General features: G+C 37.3%; 1 long non-coding RNA gene across 1 annotated transcript in view; it reads right to left on the reverse strand.

Moving 5' to 3' along the window:
- LOC129736397 (uncharacterized) overlaps window positions 1–16,824 on the reverse strand; it is a 181,912-nt gene that overhangs the window by 52,640 nt on the left and 112,448 nt on the right. The window lies entirely within an intron of this gene.

A 16,824-nucleotide genomic window follows, 5' to 3' on the forward strand; every position in this document is an offset into this window, starting at 1 on the left:
CAGCACCTCTGCTGAATCCCAAGCTGGTCATCCCAGTAAAAACACTGTAAAGTGACCTCCTGTAAAAATCGTTTGTTTAACTGGGACAGGAGGACCAGCTTTTGTCTCCATTACGCTCCACCACAGTGACAGCAAAGCCACATATCCTTAAGCTAATAAGAAAAAGTAGCAGCGTGGGTGCGTATGTGGGTAATATTTTTAGTATCTGGCTTTATCAAATACAGCCACTTTTTATTCTCCACACCTTTCATTGGCAGTGGTGTCACATAATATTAATGTGTAAGAAAAGAAATAACAGGGAAGAACAGAAGGAGGCAGATGTGACATAGAGAAAACAGAAAATTTGGAGATGGAAGGAGACTGGGAGTATTCTGCTCGAGAGGCTCTGACATCTGTTTCAGAAGGAAAGCTAATGAAAATTGGTGTAACTACTACAGAACTTTTTAACAGCCCATCTCAAATTTCAGTCTGTCTGAACACTCTTGTTGTGTAATTACATATGAATAATACTACATGTGAAGGTCTTAAGCAAGCTACATGTGTCGTTGAACGCGTACTTGTATTCATCTATAGACATGACATCCTCTTCTAGTTTGGCCAGGATACAGACAGATCTCTCCTTTAGCACAGTGGAGAGTGACTGACAATCCATAACTACTTTCTTGATTTCTTTAGGTGAGCCCTAACCCCTCGGAGCAAAACTGAGCAGCTGACAGAAGCCCTAATTATTCATGTAACAGTCTCTGTGCTCCCTGCTTGAGAAATGGAAAGGAATATGGGAAATGGTTGTGGTAGAGGTGTCTCAGCAAGGGTTCTCTTCTCGCATGGGATTCAGACCACACATTTATGAGTAGATTATACTTTTGCTTTCCTCCCTTCCTGATTGCTTTTTGCCTGAAGATACCAATTTTGGACAATGTAAGGTGTGATTCAGTTTTGATACAGACTACCCTTAGTCAAGAGATGAAATGACAAGAAAATTTCAGCACCCACTCTCTTAGCCTCATATGCTTTTTCTCCTTGGGTTACAAAGGTGAACTACATAAATGCAAATTAGCATAGGAAGGACAGGATGGAGACAGTGTTTCACTGATCAAATATAGATATCTAATATAGACATTGTATCCGCCTTCATCATCTAGGTTCCCTTTAAAGTCGGTGATGACAAACAGGCAATTCTAAGACACAATTTTACCTTATCTTAGAGCTGAGGTCAGATGAGTTACACTCTTACTTCTGTCCCTTGATTATGAAGATTGCCTTGTACAACTCATTCTCATACAAAAATCCAGATTGCAAAACCTCATGGTAAAGGAGATTAATTCCTTCCATCTGCTTTTTTAGTGAACACCAGCACACATACCTACCCTTTGTCTCAGACCACAGTTATTATTTTGATTTTTGTTTTTTTAGTTTTCTCCTTTCAAGTGTCGCATAGATAAACCCACTAAATGGCTCCAAAGCACTGCAGAACTCCTCCTTACACATTCACTCTTTATCTCTTTAATCCACCATCCACCACAGTTTTCTAGAACCTCTCCCTCCCTCCCAGCTTCCCAAATGCTAAGAAGTTGCTTATTCCTAAACGAAAAAAAAAGTTTATCACTTCTGGCTTTGCTGACTTGTTGCCTACCTCACAATCACACCTAAAGATAAAACCTAACTTTTTACTACTCTTTCTTTGCTGAGGATTTATGCTTTCCCCATCCAGTAAAATTGACGTAAGATCATGTTTTTCTATAAACCAGAGTAAAATTCATCTTCACCTGCTTCAGTTTATGAATGTCTGTGCTGAGTATCTTATGATAATATTCCCTGTGAAGGATGGTTTGTAAAGTAATAGTGTTGCTTTCTAGAGTAGATATTCCTCTCCTATAAACTAAAGAAATGTGTGAAAGACACTACCACTTCTCGCATTAGTTCACAAGTCAGGTGTTAGTGCTGAATACATAGGAATAATTTACAATAAGCATTAAAAATATTGACCGATATTCATCCATTCAAAGCACAAATAAAAAGAAAAAATAACCAAAGAAACAAAAATCCCCTATTGTTTCTCACAGGTATATTAGGCTTAGAATTCAATAACAGCAGAGTCTGTGTTTGAGAACTCAATTTTACATGGATTTGAACAAGTGTGTACTAACATACATATGTAACTAATAATCATACTGCTCCCATTCTGCACTGGTCCTGCTGTAACCATATTTAACTCATTGCCTCAGGAACTGCCTTTAATAGCTTGAACATACCCCCCCCCCCCCAACTTTGCTCTACTTTAAACTTTCATTCTTTGATAATATTACATTGCCAGTAATACAACATTTTCAGGCTAATAATGTATTTTTTGAAAATATAAATATTTTGATATCATAGATTTTGAATACTTAAAGTATAAAAACCCCCAAACCTCATGCTCTTGAACCTGGAGTAATTTGTTCTAGCACTGTTCCCAGTAACTCTTCCTGTAATAAAATAAAACCCATCATTGGATGTGTTGCTGAAAACGTCTGTTATTAACACCAGGATACACATAAGGAGTAGCTATTTTTTGTGTATGCCTGTGCCTATACTTTCAGTGGACCCTTCAATCCCAGGAGGACTGCATTTTTTAAGATCTACTAAGCAGAACAACCTCCAAAAATTTTTGAACTTTTTTACAAATAAAAATGCTTTCTTAACATTCATTTCAGAAGCAATAATAGAAATACTTATCTTTGTTAGAATTTAGAATGAGAATTTCAGATTGTCAACAATTCCCATGAATTTGCAAGCTTTCACCAGTTTTCATTTCAGAGGAAATAATAAAATGCTTATCTTCTTTAGAATGTAGAATAAAAATTACAGATTGTCAAAAATTCTCACAAATTTGCAAGCTTTCATACATTTTTACATATGATTAGTGTTCTTATGGTTAGAATAGCTGCTCAGATGCTTTTTCATCTTGAATGCGATACACAGTTTGCCTTCCAAACTTTTCAAAGTTAATCCAAATAGTTTTTTTTTCATGAGGCTCACTTTCAACACTCTAATGAAGTTTGAATAGACCTGATTGTACCCTACATTCTCCGAGAGTACATGTGGCTAGATTTAGTGTCATTTCTTCCCCAGGTATCCCAGTCTTTCTTGTGCTCTCTGCCCAACTCTGCCAGGGATGCCAGCTCTCCTTTGCCCTAAATCAGAACTGAAAGCTCGCTTATTTCCCCTTTGTGCTCTCAGTCATTTTGATCAGCACTAGACACCACAGTATTCAATGAACGAGCATCTTGTGTAAAGGGCCTTGAAATGTCATTGCATGGTATGGTGATACAGCTTAAACACAACTTAGATAGTGAGAGTTAATCATGGATATATTGAGTGAATCTGCAGTCATGGAAAATGGACTATATGAGTACTAAGGAGTCAGAAACTAGGCAGAGCACAATGGATTTGCCCCAGCTGAATTATTAGACCGCTACAGAAGACTGCAAACCAAAGGAGAGATTAGAGTGTCTTAGCCTTGATACTTCTAATTAACTCTCAATTGCTAAAACACTTCTGAAAAATCCTCTCTGTGCTAGGAAGCTAGTCTGTAGTACCAGATTTTAGTAAAAATCCCAACCCAAAAGTGTACTGGTTGTCAGTACATCTTTCAAAGGTTGAAAAAATATAACTTTTCCACAAAGCATTATTATTTACATGTTGTGGACAGGGTGGAGTTTTTCCAGTGTGTTAGGTTGTTTCATCAAAGGCTAATAAACAAAAGACCGCAGTGTGGAGTGAGAGTCTAAGGTTAGGTACTAATGTAGTCTGTAGTTCATGGGTGTATATATACATACATATATATGTATGTGTGTGTGTATATATACATACCTGCATATGAGCAGTGATAAATGGATGTGTGTATGTATATGTACAGATAATATGTACATATGCCTATCACAAACAGATGCTTAGCCTTGCTGAGCCTGGGGATGCAGAGCCATAGCAGCCATACTGCATTGGGCTGCCAGATTCTGCAACCTCAGGCAGCGTCGAAAAGAAATAATCAAAGGTTATAAACCTAAAAATGTCTAAATTCACAGATATTAACATACATACATCCAGCATCTGAGTTAGAAAAAAGAAAGATATCAAAAAATAGATAGCTTTGAAAAAGGAATCACCTTATGAAGAGTTTGGCAATAGGTCTGGGGGAAGAGAAATATAAGACCAGATGCAACCAGAAGCGACAATACAATACCTATCTAGAAAGGACAATGCAAAGATGGAAATAGGCATGATGAGGACAGTGTGGAATTATCTACTGTGATGAGATAGGAGAAAGCAAAACACATCTGAAAGGGGAAGCCATCAATCACGAGAGAGAAATGCGATTCCCACAGGGAACTTGACCTTCAAAGGTAATTCTTTTTAGAGAGGTTTATAACTATGTTGGTCCCCTTTTCAACAATTCTCCACTTTGTGTTTTGAATTATCAGAGTTATAGTAAAAAAAGACAGATAATCTTAGCACTTGAATTACTTTACACCTAAGTTTTTGGTGAATTATATTTTCCCAATATACTACATACTGTTCACAGGTTCTGAAGCCTCAATTTCTACCCTCTCCCTATCTGACATATCTTAAATATTTTAAAACATATATGAAAATTCTAGTAAATATTTAAGGTATGCCATCGCTTAAGATCTGAAGTACCATAAATAAATGTTAACACTTAAATAAAGAATAGCCAATTTTGATGAATTGCAAAGCAAGTGGTCAACTGTTGAGATTCCAGAAAATTTCTGTGTATCCATGCTGGGTGAAAGTAGTATACAAATGAAACATGAGAGTCTATTACTCACCCCTCCCACACAGTCCAGTAGGAAATGTATTTCTAACATTAAGTTTCAAAAGAACTTGATGGCTCTTCTGCACTGCTTTGTTAGAAGGAGCAGTTGGTTTCACTGGATCTAACTTCTGATCTGTGTTTCAGTCTTGAAGACTATTTCAAACACAGCTATGAGCAGAGGGATGTTCAGCCTGTCAGAGGCAAGAGACACAATGAACTGTGCTCTCTGAAGCATACCCTCGATACTTTTCCACATGCTCTGTTCTGAGTTGCTTTGCTATTTTATGCACAACTGCCTACTTGGGTTTAGGTTTGTACTACATATCATGGCAAGGCTGCTATGAGAACATTTCTTGGTCCCACTATTTCATTTTGGCAGGTTTTCTGTAGTGCTCCTCTCCCAGCTTTCGCTCTTTTGGATTATGGTGTGCATGATTCCCCCCCAGGGTAATTAGATGCCAAGGAGACAGCCTATGCTCCTAACTGAAGTGACAGAGAGAATCTCATCTTCCTTTACACAGTTCTGTGGTCCATGCAGCTGTACACTGCCAAACAATTGCCAGACTTTCTAAGCGGTGCAAGTACTAGCAACAGCTCTCTTTGGAGAGGGCAATGGGAGAAGACATGCCTTTCTGTATTCAGCATCTCCTTTGGAGGAAAGTTTATCTGTATTCCTAGGTTAATAAATCGGAGTGTTCAGGCTCAAGTATGTGTCCACAGCCTATAGCTGCTGCTTGCAGCTCCTGTGGAAATATCATTTGTGCTGGGTTTTGGTTTTTCCCTTTGGACAGAATCTATTGCTCACAGTGAAAATTAGGACAAGCTGCTTGATATTCTGGAAAGGCGCCAAAAGGTATCATTCCACAAAACAAGTAAAAATAAAAATCTATTTCCACTGAAAAATAGTAGTCAACATGACAATTAATAATACTTTCAATCACAAACAACAACCAACCAGCTGCAAATATGTATTATTCACACACACAAAAAAATGTGTTAATGAGCATTATATTCCTAAGTGAGCCTTTCAACAGCTAGGAAGTGCAAGAATGAAACTTTTCTGGGGTACTTCAATTTGCCACCCTAGATTTACTGGCCATAATTACATGAACTGATTCTATTTTCCACAGGGTTCTGGCTTCACTCAGAACTCATGATGGTGGGTGCTCACTTAACATGCATCTATACAATATTCTGCTGTCTCTCAGTGAGCAGTCAAACAATACCTGTAGTTATTATTAGCCCAATATCTACAATTGTTATCACTACTATTTCCTCTTGCTTTTGAAAATTATTTAGATTACACGTCTTTTTCTTTGGTAAGGCTACACGTCAACTAGTGTGTGTGTGTGCATATATATATATCTCACTCACATGAGTAGAGGTAAAGAGGTTCCTAATCTATGTAAATGAGTATGTAAAGGGTTAAGGCAAGCAGAATCAAAACCTACTGAGAATTTTTTTATGATGAAACGTATGTGTGTTGTCTTCCCTGTCCAGTGTAAACATTGTCACGTATGGAAACAAGAGTAGATTGAATGTAACTAAACTACGCAATCAGAGTAGGGATAGTCGCACTTTTTAATTAGCTCTCAAAAAAGAGTATGAATGAATAAGAATAAATTCACATAAAATACCGTAGTGATGCTTTCTGACTTTACTGCATTTGCGAACAGCATCATGATAAATGGGGAGATATTACATAAAGCTTTGGAAATCTATATAACACTATCTGGCAAAAATTCTCAAGTGAAGTGTACTGGTGTCTGCTGCTGAATGATAACATTTTTCCTATAGAGAAGAAACTGTTTTGGCTGACTAAAAAATAACTGGTGCCCACACTGCAGCTTTCAAATCATTTCCTGACTCAAGCAAGTTGCTGCTTGCATTTTAAAGCTCTGCTAGACCCTGGTACACATACTTCTACCCTGGAATTATTTGTGAAATCATTTTCTCTTGAGACAGAACTTTTTTTCTGTCCTACTAAACAACCAACATTACAGAAAGATAGTTTTTGCCATTTGTTTGTGAGATAAATCACAGAATTGCAATATTGACATGAGTGGTATGATTAATTTTGTATGGGTAGGCAAAAAAGGAAGTGTTATACTCTATAAGAAGTATGTTTACTCTGAATTCAGGAAGATGAAAGACTCCAGTTTATTCAGTGTCATAACAGGAGGTCCGAGATAAAAATGAGGATGGACAAACCTTTCCTTTTATTGATCCAGTGAGCGGCTATGTCAAATTTAAGTTTAATTAATAGTGAGGAATTGATTGAGAATCAGAGGGAGAAAATTAATTGTGAAAACAGGTATTACAGTTAATATTTCAAATAGTTGGAAGGCTGAGTAAAATAAATAAGGATAATGTACTTTAAAAACATCAAGTGTGTCTTGAGAATAAAATCTAAGTTGCTGTATACAAGCTAAGATAGAGATGCTGGAGACAGTAGAAGTAGGCAGGTAGTGCTATGAAGCCAGGCTAATATAGGACCAAGAACTAGGAATGACAGCATCATCAGAGACATTGATGAAGGCAACATCTCCCAGCTGCTGGTTGCTACTGAATTCCAGGCTCTGCAATTGCCAAGAGCTGCTATCTTGCATAAAAGAAAGCTGCAACTGATAATGTGATTGACAGCATCTGTCTCTTTGAAGGGCAATTATCTTCTAATTTCTGTTGAGACTTAGCCCTAACTTTTGGGAAAACAAAACGCAATCCAATTGGCTATGCCACTCTTGATACTGCCACAACCAAAACATCAAGTGAAGAGCTGACTGTTCTGGTGAACAGCTACAGAAAAGCTCAAACAACTAAGAACCTGCTAATCTAAGTAACTTGGTTTGCTGAAAGAAGAATCTTTTGCTGTTTCTGCTATCATCAGTGTGGAAATCATCATGAGAAATTTTCATCCTTGTGTGTACACTTCAAAATGGTCTTGCCTTTTCTTAGTCTTAAAAAAACAAGTAGTATATTTATTAGCTTAAAGAGTACATCCGTAAGTGCAGAAACACAGTAAACCACATTTCAACTAACCTGACCATATTTTTCAAAAAAATCCCATTAGCAAGACTACTTTTGTTATCAAATGCACAAAGAGAAATTATATGTAAATGAAGGAAACAGAAGAAGCAAATTTAGAGAACTTTCTGGCTGAGTAAGGATCTCTTTAATGATCTGAAAGCAGAAAAGGAATCATAGAAACATACAAAAAGCACGTATCACTGAGGATAAAGGAGTAGTTTGTGTTCATAGAAACCTAGAATAATTTAGGTTGGAAAAGACCTTTAAGGTCATCAAGTCCAGCTGTTCACCCAGCACTGCCAAGTCTACCACTAAACCATCTCCCTAAGCAACGCATCTATGCATTTTTTAAAAGCCTCCAGGGATGGTGATTCCAGCCACCTCCCTGGGCAGCCTGTTCCAATGCCTGACAACCATTTTTTTGTGAAGGAATTTTTCATAACACCCGATCTAAACCTCCCCTGGCACAACCTGAGGCCATTTCCTCTTATCCTGTTGCTTGTTATCTGGGAGAAGAGACCTATCCCCACGTGCCTACAACCTCCTTTCAGGTAGAGAGCAGTAAGATCCCCCCTGAGTCTCCTCATCTTCAGACTACACAACCCCAGTTCCCTCAGTTGCTCCTCACAGGACTTGTGCTCCAGACCCTTCACCAGCCTCCTCGTCCTTCTCTAGACACGCTCCAGAACCTCAAAATCGCTCCTGTAGTGAGGGGCCCAAAACTGAACATAGGATTCCAGGTGCAGCCTCACCAGTGCCGAGTACAGGGGGACAATCACCTTTCTTGTCCTGTTGATCACGCTGTTTCAGATACAAGCCAGGGTGCTATTGGCCTTCTTGGCCACCTGGGCACACTGCTGGCTCATAAGCTGGTTCATATATAAATAAATAAATAATAATAAAATAAGGTCTTATTAGGAAAAGGGAAGAGTAGTCAACAGAAAGGGTACATAACTGTACTTGAATGATGAAAAAAAAAGAATCTAAAAAAGAACAGAGACTAAATTACAGACTATAGAAAAGAAGGGTAACCTATTAATTGCTTTTTTCCGAATTCTTCACATGAAAGACAAATTTTGAAGACCCACTTAACAGAATGAATCTAAGAAGGATATTAAAATGCAGTGATGAAGAAAACATGCTGAAAGAAGATGCAGATCGGTCAAATGTGAGCATTGGAGCAATGGTTGAAAATATTCACTTTGACATTTTTAGAAAATTAGCTATTGGAATTCTGAATATCGATAAGTATAAAAGACTGGTAGGAGAAGGAAAAATAAATCAAAACCAAAAACATCTCTGGGCTAAGAGAACCACCTAGTGAAATTAATAACTTTAGAGTTGAGTATTGAACATTGTATCTGTGAGTTCCTAGAAGATAAGATAGTAAAACAACCTATATGCATCTGTCAAAAAAGAAATCATGTCAAGCCTGTCTACTTTCCTTCTTTGACAAGCTAACCAGATAAAGGGGATGTTGTGGATTTGATATATCCTTATTTTTAATTAAAGATTCTGACACTATTCCATATAATATCCTCATAAATAAGCTAAGGCAGGAGATGTAATCACCATCAGGTGGGTGGACAACCAGTTGAGAAATTGGTCCCAGCGAGCAATTATCAATGATTTGCTGTCAAAATGGAAGGAGATTTCAAGTGGGACTAGATCAGGGACTGTGAGGGCTGAGGTCTACCAAGCATTTTCATCAGTTCCACTAGTAATGGCAAAGACAAGACCAAATCTGATTGCAAGACTAAGGGCAGAGGGGTCTAAGTACATTGGGGGCTGGAATAAAAAGTATTTTTATACTAGGGGTCAAAATTTCAGCGGCTGGTTGGAATTCAGCAGAGGTAAGCACAAAGACTTTTACCTGGAAAACAGCAATCAGAGTCATAACACATGGAGTAAAAGAGTGAGCAGCAGCTGAGCAGATAAAGATGTAATAATTGTGCTCAATTCAGCACCATGAGCTCCAAGTAATGCAGTGCCCTCTTTTCACAACAACACTTTAAGGAAGATGGAGATAAAATGAAGAAAATTGCAGGGAACAGTAAAAGGGATTAGAAAAAGAGTAGAAAATATAACCTGCAAGCAAAGGTTCAAGCAATAAAATTTGATTAGTTTAAAGATGAAAGGCTGAGTAGTGACACAGTAATACTCTTCTAACGTGCACAAATGTGTTATAAACAAAAAGGTGATCTGCTTTGCTTAGTGGCCACTGTAGAGTAAGAAAGAAATGTATGTAATTTGCAAAAAAAAAAAATAAATCAAAGATGCATAGCTACAAATTTTTGAGTTGTTAGGGTGAAAGAAATCTGGTATATTACTAAATCACTTATTTGGAAACTTTTAAGTGCAGACATTGTCACGGGTCCAGTTTGTTTAGGTGTAGTTGATCCTACCAGACCTCAGGACGGGACTAAATTACTTGACTTTTCTTCTGGATGTCATCTATTTGAATCTGTCTTTTGATATTGACCACTACAGATAAATCAAGTATTAGCAAGTAATATATGCCACTTTTAATATCAGAGATTTCTAAACTAATAACTACTGATGAAGCCACCTCAAGCTTTTAATTTATTTGAATCACTGGGATGAATCCATTATAGCTGGAGATGCCAACTTAGTAGCTGCAGACTTTCAAATGTTTAAGTAACAATGCATATTTAAACCGCTGGACAATTAATGACTGGGAGGATTACAATGGTAACTGTCTTTGAAAACCTCTGATTTTGGAGGAACCATTAAAATCTTGAATGGACTGTGAAACCCATCACATTAAACTATGAAGAGGTTGTGAGTTTCATCTTTGACATTACCTAAGTTCCTGAGATAATTGGGAAAACAGTTTTATCACAACGAAGGTATGTTACAAAGTTGAATCAGCCTGCCCCATACGCTTCCACACCACTTCTGAATAAGAGCTCTGATTTGATGTCCAGATAGTTTGGACAAGCTGAAACCTACTGATTACTCTTAATTGCTGTGTGGACGTCCAGCTAAAGAATCAGGCTTTAATTTTTTTTCATGTAAGCACACAGTTTGCCTTAACGGGGGAAAAATTGCTGTTGGTCCAGAACCAGATCCAGAACAACCATCTCAAGCTAAAGACCTGAGACTCCCATGAGTTTCACTACATACGTAACATTTCTGCAAGAATGAATGTAATTTCATTCACCAGAGAACAATGAAACTTGAACAAAACAGGGCATGCAGGTAAATACAACATGATGCAACAAGAAACTGAAAGGAAAAAATCTAAAAGATCATAAAAAAAAATATCTGATAAATACTCAAAGTACTCAAATTTATGTAGAAGTGGATTTAGTTCAGCTACAACCAAAAGGTCATCATTGCTCCCAGGGAAATCACAAGAGACATTTCTTTTAATATAAATAAGGTGGGACTTTTTTATTTTTAAATTTTAATTTTTAAATTAAGTCCTTCTAAAGATATATTGCTACTCTTAGGGGAGTACTTACAGAGTTTCACCCTGGTTAAAAAATTTGCATTGTCACCCCAACCACAGACCTGCGTTTGAACAGATAAACAACCCATACACCTCTATGTGCTGAAGAACACATACAGCTTTCAGAGGCACAGTTAAGCTGCTACCATGCTGGAGTGAAAAAAATGTAAGAGTTTTGTGATTGCTAATATAGTAGACAAACAGGGAATCAGGATATCATCACATGTACATTTATTGTCTTTTAATATTTTTTTCTACTAAAAAGCATTAGTTTTCTGAGCACAGTTCCTCTATTCACTTTCTATTATCTGCATCCTCAGTGAGCTCACTCAGAGTTTGGGAACAGAATTTGTTAAGCAGTTTTTGGGAGTTGACTGGCAGCCCAACAGAGAACCAACAAACCCATCCATCTGAGTATAGCTTGTACATCACCAGGAACTTCTATAGAAACAATTATCTCTCACATGAATGTGTGATAAAATGTCACCTAAGTAATTTTTTTTTTTTACTTGTAAACTTGATTATTTATCTTGAAATGGCAAAGTCTTTTAGGGAAAAAACCACAATAGTGTCAGTTTCTGTTTGACCTAGTATTTTAATTGTTTATAAACCTTTGGCTCGTTTCCAAAAAGAGATCAGACAGGTGTAGCCTCTTGCTTTACAAGACACCTTCCACATCTCTCTGTGGTTTTCCTGAATTAGTTCTGCAAAAAAACTTACTCTATTTTTTTAAATAAGGTTAGACAAGGAAGTCACATCTGTCATTATGCCATTGTCAGATAAAATACAAACAAGAATTTGCCTACATCTGAAGTAGATGTTCATATATATTTACTCCATTGCCTGTTTTACCTGATTACATCTAATAGCTAAATTAAAATTAAAAGTGAATATAAATTAAGATTAATTTAATTGTATTATGATTTAATATAAAAATAAAGATCCTGAACACCACTGTTTTAAATGAGAAAACTATTTACAATCCAATTGATACTCTATTTATTCACGACACTGAATTAGTACTCTTGTACCATGTCAGAGAAGAGAGAAGGTATTGATAACATCCCAGCCTGTGCAGTACAAACCACCTATCAGCAGTTATTGAATTACACACCATAGATCTGTTTATGCAATTCAAGCTTTGAACAGTTTGTTCCAATTTAGAGAAAGGTAAAAGGATATGTAAAACAACTGCAATAGAAAACGCGTCATATGTTGCAATTGCACTTTATTAAGTGAACAGATGACTCAACAGACCTACTTAGATTAAGATGTTTGGTTTCTTATACGTAAGATGTTTCTCCAGATTATGGAGGAAAAAAAGTATCATTTTTTAGAAATATTTGCATTACTTCTGATTTTGCCAAGTACATGATATTCTTCCATTGCTTACTACAACATAAATACAGGTGACAGTCCTAGTAAAAGGTAATTAGCATATCCAATGATCCATGAAGCACACAGGTTTCAGTATAGAGTTTAATTACCACAGTCTCACACTAGGCTGGATATTACGTTGAGATTTATGAGAAAAATAAAGGATTACTAGTCTGAATGCATTTTTGGCACAAATATATTTGCTAGACTATTCAGGTAGACCGAGACACAGAAAAGGTTTTTGTGACAGTATGCAGTAAAGCAATTCAATCATATGTCCCGGCTGTAAAGTCAGAGGGCTGTCACTGTCACCAGCACTGCCTGTGCAATACGAGGTATTAGTTAACAGAAACTCATCTATACCAACACATAAAATTAATCCAAGCCACGCTGCAGAGCCTCCCTTGCAGAATTTGAGTCTTACTCATGTTCAAAGCCACATCAGTGTAAACAGTGCCACCGAGCTTTATCCAGCAAGAAGACATTAAAATCAAATAACCTCAACTGATCTCATAGAGCTAGAAACAACTAAATTTATGATGGAACATATTAATGCAAACTTTAAATTACATACAAAGAAATAATTTCAGAACATATTCTATTCACTTAATCCAATCCACTGTTTTAAGATTCCACTGTCCTAAGAGACTTAAATGGCAGCTATTTATCCTTCTTGTAAAGCTAAACTAAATTTTTCCTTTGTTACTTGGGTCAAACTTTCAACTGAATTTGCAGATGAAAAGATAATGGACATGAGTAACAATGGAACAAAACACCATGTTCATGTGATCAAGCCTTTGTGAAGGCAAATATGACCTAAGCTGATAGAGCAGTCACATATAGAAATATATGAAATACTGTGCAATGTCAATAATTCAAACTTTTTTTTGTACTCTGAATTTGCTCCTGTAGTTTTGAATGTCAGAATCTACTGCTGTAGTGTAGCTGGAAGCTGCTAGGGTTGCATATTGGGGAACAGACTCCACAAGACAAGGACTGAAATGGACAGTGCAGCTTAGCAACAACAATCTCTTGCTTCTGAAATAAATTCTTTCAGCTTTCTAGGATTGCTTTAATTACCCCTTTACACAAATACCAAAAATAACAAAACAATATTTGAGAAAAAAAATTGTTATTTTCTTGCAGGTCAAGAACAAATCAAGTCAAAGTTTTAGAATCTCACAATTAATGTACATGCACTAAAAAGGACAGGTATCTTTTTAATGAAATTGTGCTCATTTGCAACACACACACAAAAGAATCCAAATAGGGTAGAATTGATGCAAATCTGAACTTTCATGAGGCCACAATTTGTACTGCTAAAACCAAGTCTCCCTTGTTTGATCTACATATGTAATTGCATTAGCTGGTTTTCTATAGGCTATACATCACCAGAATGGAATATAAAATATACTCTAACCTATAGGAAAGTAAAATATTTTCTTCAGTCACACAGGTTTCAAACGTGATTCTCCCCCTCTAAACTGCTCCTGTGAGACCCCATCTGGAATACTGCTTCCAACAGTAGTGACGTATAAACAAGGAACATTTCCTCCTCCCTAAGCACAAAAATGAGAGCATTAGGAGTCTCTGTGGAGACCCTGGAGGCAGACCCAGGTAATCCAGACAGTATCAGATATTGACAGACTGCTGGATCAAATGATCCAGGACTTCCAAAAACACATGTAAAAGAAAACTGGAGCAGTTACTGAGGGTGGGATTCATCTGACCAAGAGCTGATATCTGTAGTTTTCTGTGACCTCTCTTTCTGTCACTGCTTTTACAGCCAGTGAAGATTTGTCTCACCTTATAGAAGTCTTTTAAAAAAAAAGGTCGGATAAGCAGACTTGAAGCATGGTGTGGGAAAATAACAGAAGAATGACAATGAGGAGTGCAACACGCTCAAGTGACTTGCAGCTGGGATGTAGAAAAACATGTATCATACTAATAATTGTTTAGTCCTGTGTATTTGACAAGTAGAACACCTGTGTTTAGACAACACAGGCCTGTGACAGAGGCACTCTATTGAACATGCTTGAGATTCCTGCCCTGTTGTGGGAAAGATCAAAGTACAGTGGTAAACCACACCTGCACGAATCCCTGAAATACAGGCAAACCCAGCAGGCTCAGTGCTAGCATGGACAGATCTCCATAGTGCAGGTATCCCTGCTTCTGCGCTTCTGCCCAGGTACTGCTTTGGGGATGCTCCAGTTGCTGAGGTAACAAAAATAGATTTACTCTTTGCATTTTATCTGTGGTTTTGTGGTTGTTCCTGTGTCCTGCCTGTGCTCACACACACACTTATTACTCTTTGTTGCTTGTAGTGGGGGTAAGGTGCAGGATGTTAGATTATGTCTAGAAGGTGCAAAAAAACCAAAATTCCAAACAAAAAACAGAATACATAACCAACGCACAGAGACAAAGGGTAGTACGAGGATGGAGTGGGAAGAAAGGATGTGAAAGAGCTTTGGAGGATAGAACTGGAAATGGACAGAGAAATAGGGAAAGAAATAAAGAACAGAGGAATAAGAAAGATCCTTGTTTGAAAAACACATCCAAAAGATTAATAAATTCTATTTATTCAGGTTCCAAATTGCTTGAATTATTCAGTTTTATACAGAGTGCTATTGATGTTCTTGGCACTTAAGAATAAAGCTGAGGCTCTGTATATGAGAGTCACGTGCATTTTTATTTTTTTTAAATAGGTGAACATCATTAACCACTGGTTCACTTAGGAAGACACACTTATCCATCTGCTAAATCTTCCCATTACAAAGGTACCTAGGTAACAAAGAACACGCATGCTGGTCTTGTTCACCCACAGCACAGGAATTAGTGTTCATATGATGAAGCCACCCTCCTGATACTAACATAAAAATCTTAACACCACCATGAAGAGAAGAATCTACAAAAACCAATGACTTTAAGGTTGAGCTGGGCATAAACCTTCCTAACTGCAGTAGTTTATTTCTTCAGTGACTGAAATAAATTAAATTCCTGCCTGGCTAAAGAAGGTAAAAATAGGGGTTTGGTAGTTAAGTCCTAGCAAGGATTCAAAAGGTGGTTTTGAAGGAGAGATTTTAGGTTGCTTGTTGTAATTGAAGGAGGTTTTTCCAGGCATACAGAGAAAGCAATGTGAAAATACCGCAGAAATTAAAGGTTCTGCAAGGCGGGCAGTCAGTAATGCACCCAGAGTTCTGGATGGGTGCATTTTAATTAAATCAAAGTAAACAAGTCACAGCAGGGCCAAGTGTGAGCCAAGTTGTAGGCAGGCTTAATATACGAGGTTTCAAGGTGAGTTTGAGGAAGTCTGAATTTGCTGAGGAATGAGAAAAGACAACAAAGAGAGAAGAGATGGGTAATATGCTTGGGGGAGAAAGAAGGACAGTAACTGTATCAGCAAGATGATGAATAGCCTACAGCAGTGAGAGATGAAGGGTGTACAGGCTGGAGGAGAGATGATATTACTTGTCAGTATGCAGCTGAGATATATAACACATCCAGGACTTACTAGAAGTGGTGCTCATGGTTTGCATGTTTTCCAGTCCTTATCTTTACCCCAGACATTCAATAGAAAACACCCTTTTTAATTACATTTTTAAGGTTCATTTATGGGCCACTGACCATATTTTGACTTTTAAAACAAGTTGGTCCATTTATTTGCTAATTCTGTCACTGGTGGACTGTGCAGCAGCTGAGTAATCAACAGATACTCTAATTTTTGGAAACAAGTTTAGGATAAGTTTATAAACGTCTGTATAGATTAATAAGAAAAAAAAGTTCCTCAGTCTTATTGCCCAGGAATTCTATAGGTTGAGACTTGGAGTTTAAAGAGCATTTACCTTTTTCATGAGAGGGAGCCTGTTCTTTAGGAACTGCTTTATGTGACTACAGGAACAAGGAAGACAACATGATGGATAGGTGTACAAAACACATGCAAAATGGAAAAAAAATAATCTTTATTCACAACTAACTTTACAGAAGTGATCATCCTGAGCTGTTCCCCTTGCAGTACACATTTTCCCTTGATGTCTCCCTTGGAGTAATGAAAAACTAAATAAAAACCTTGCTAAAAATCTAAGCCAATAACAAAGAGCACTTGTGAGCAAGTGGTAGTACAACTGGTCAAGAT

Source organism: Falco cherrug, chromosome 6, assembly GCF_023634085.1.
Source record: "Falco cherrug isolate bFalChe1 chromosome 6, bFalChe1.pri, whole genome shotgun sequence".
In the NCBI taxonomy this organism is placed as follows: Eukaryota; Metazoa; Chordata; class Aves; order Falconiformes; family Falconidae; genus Falco; species Falco cherrug.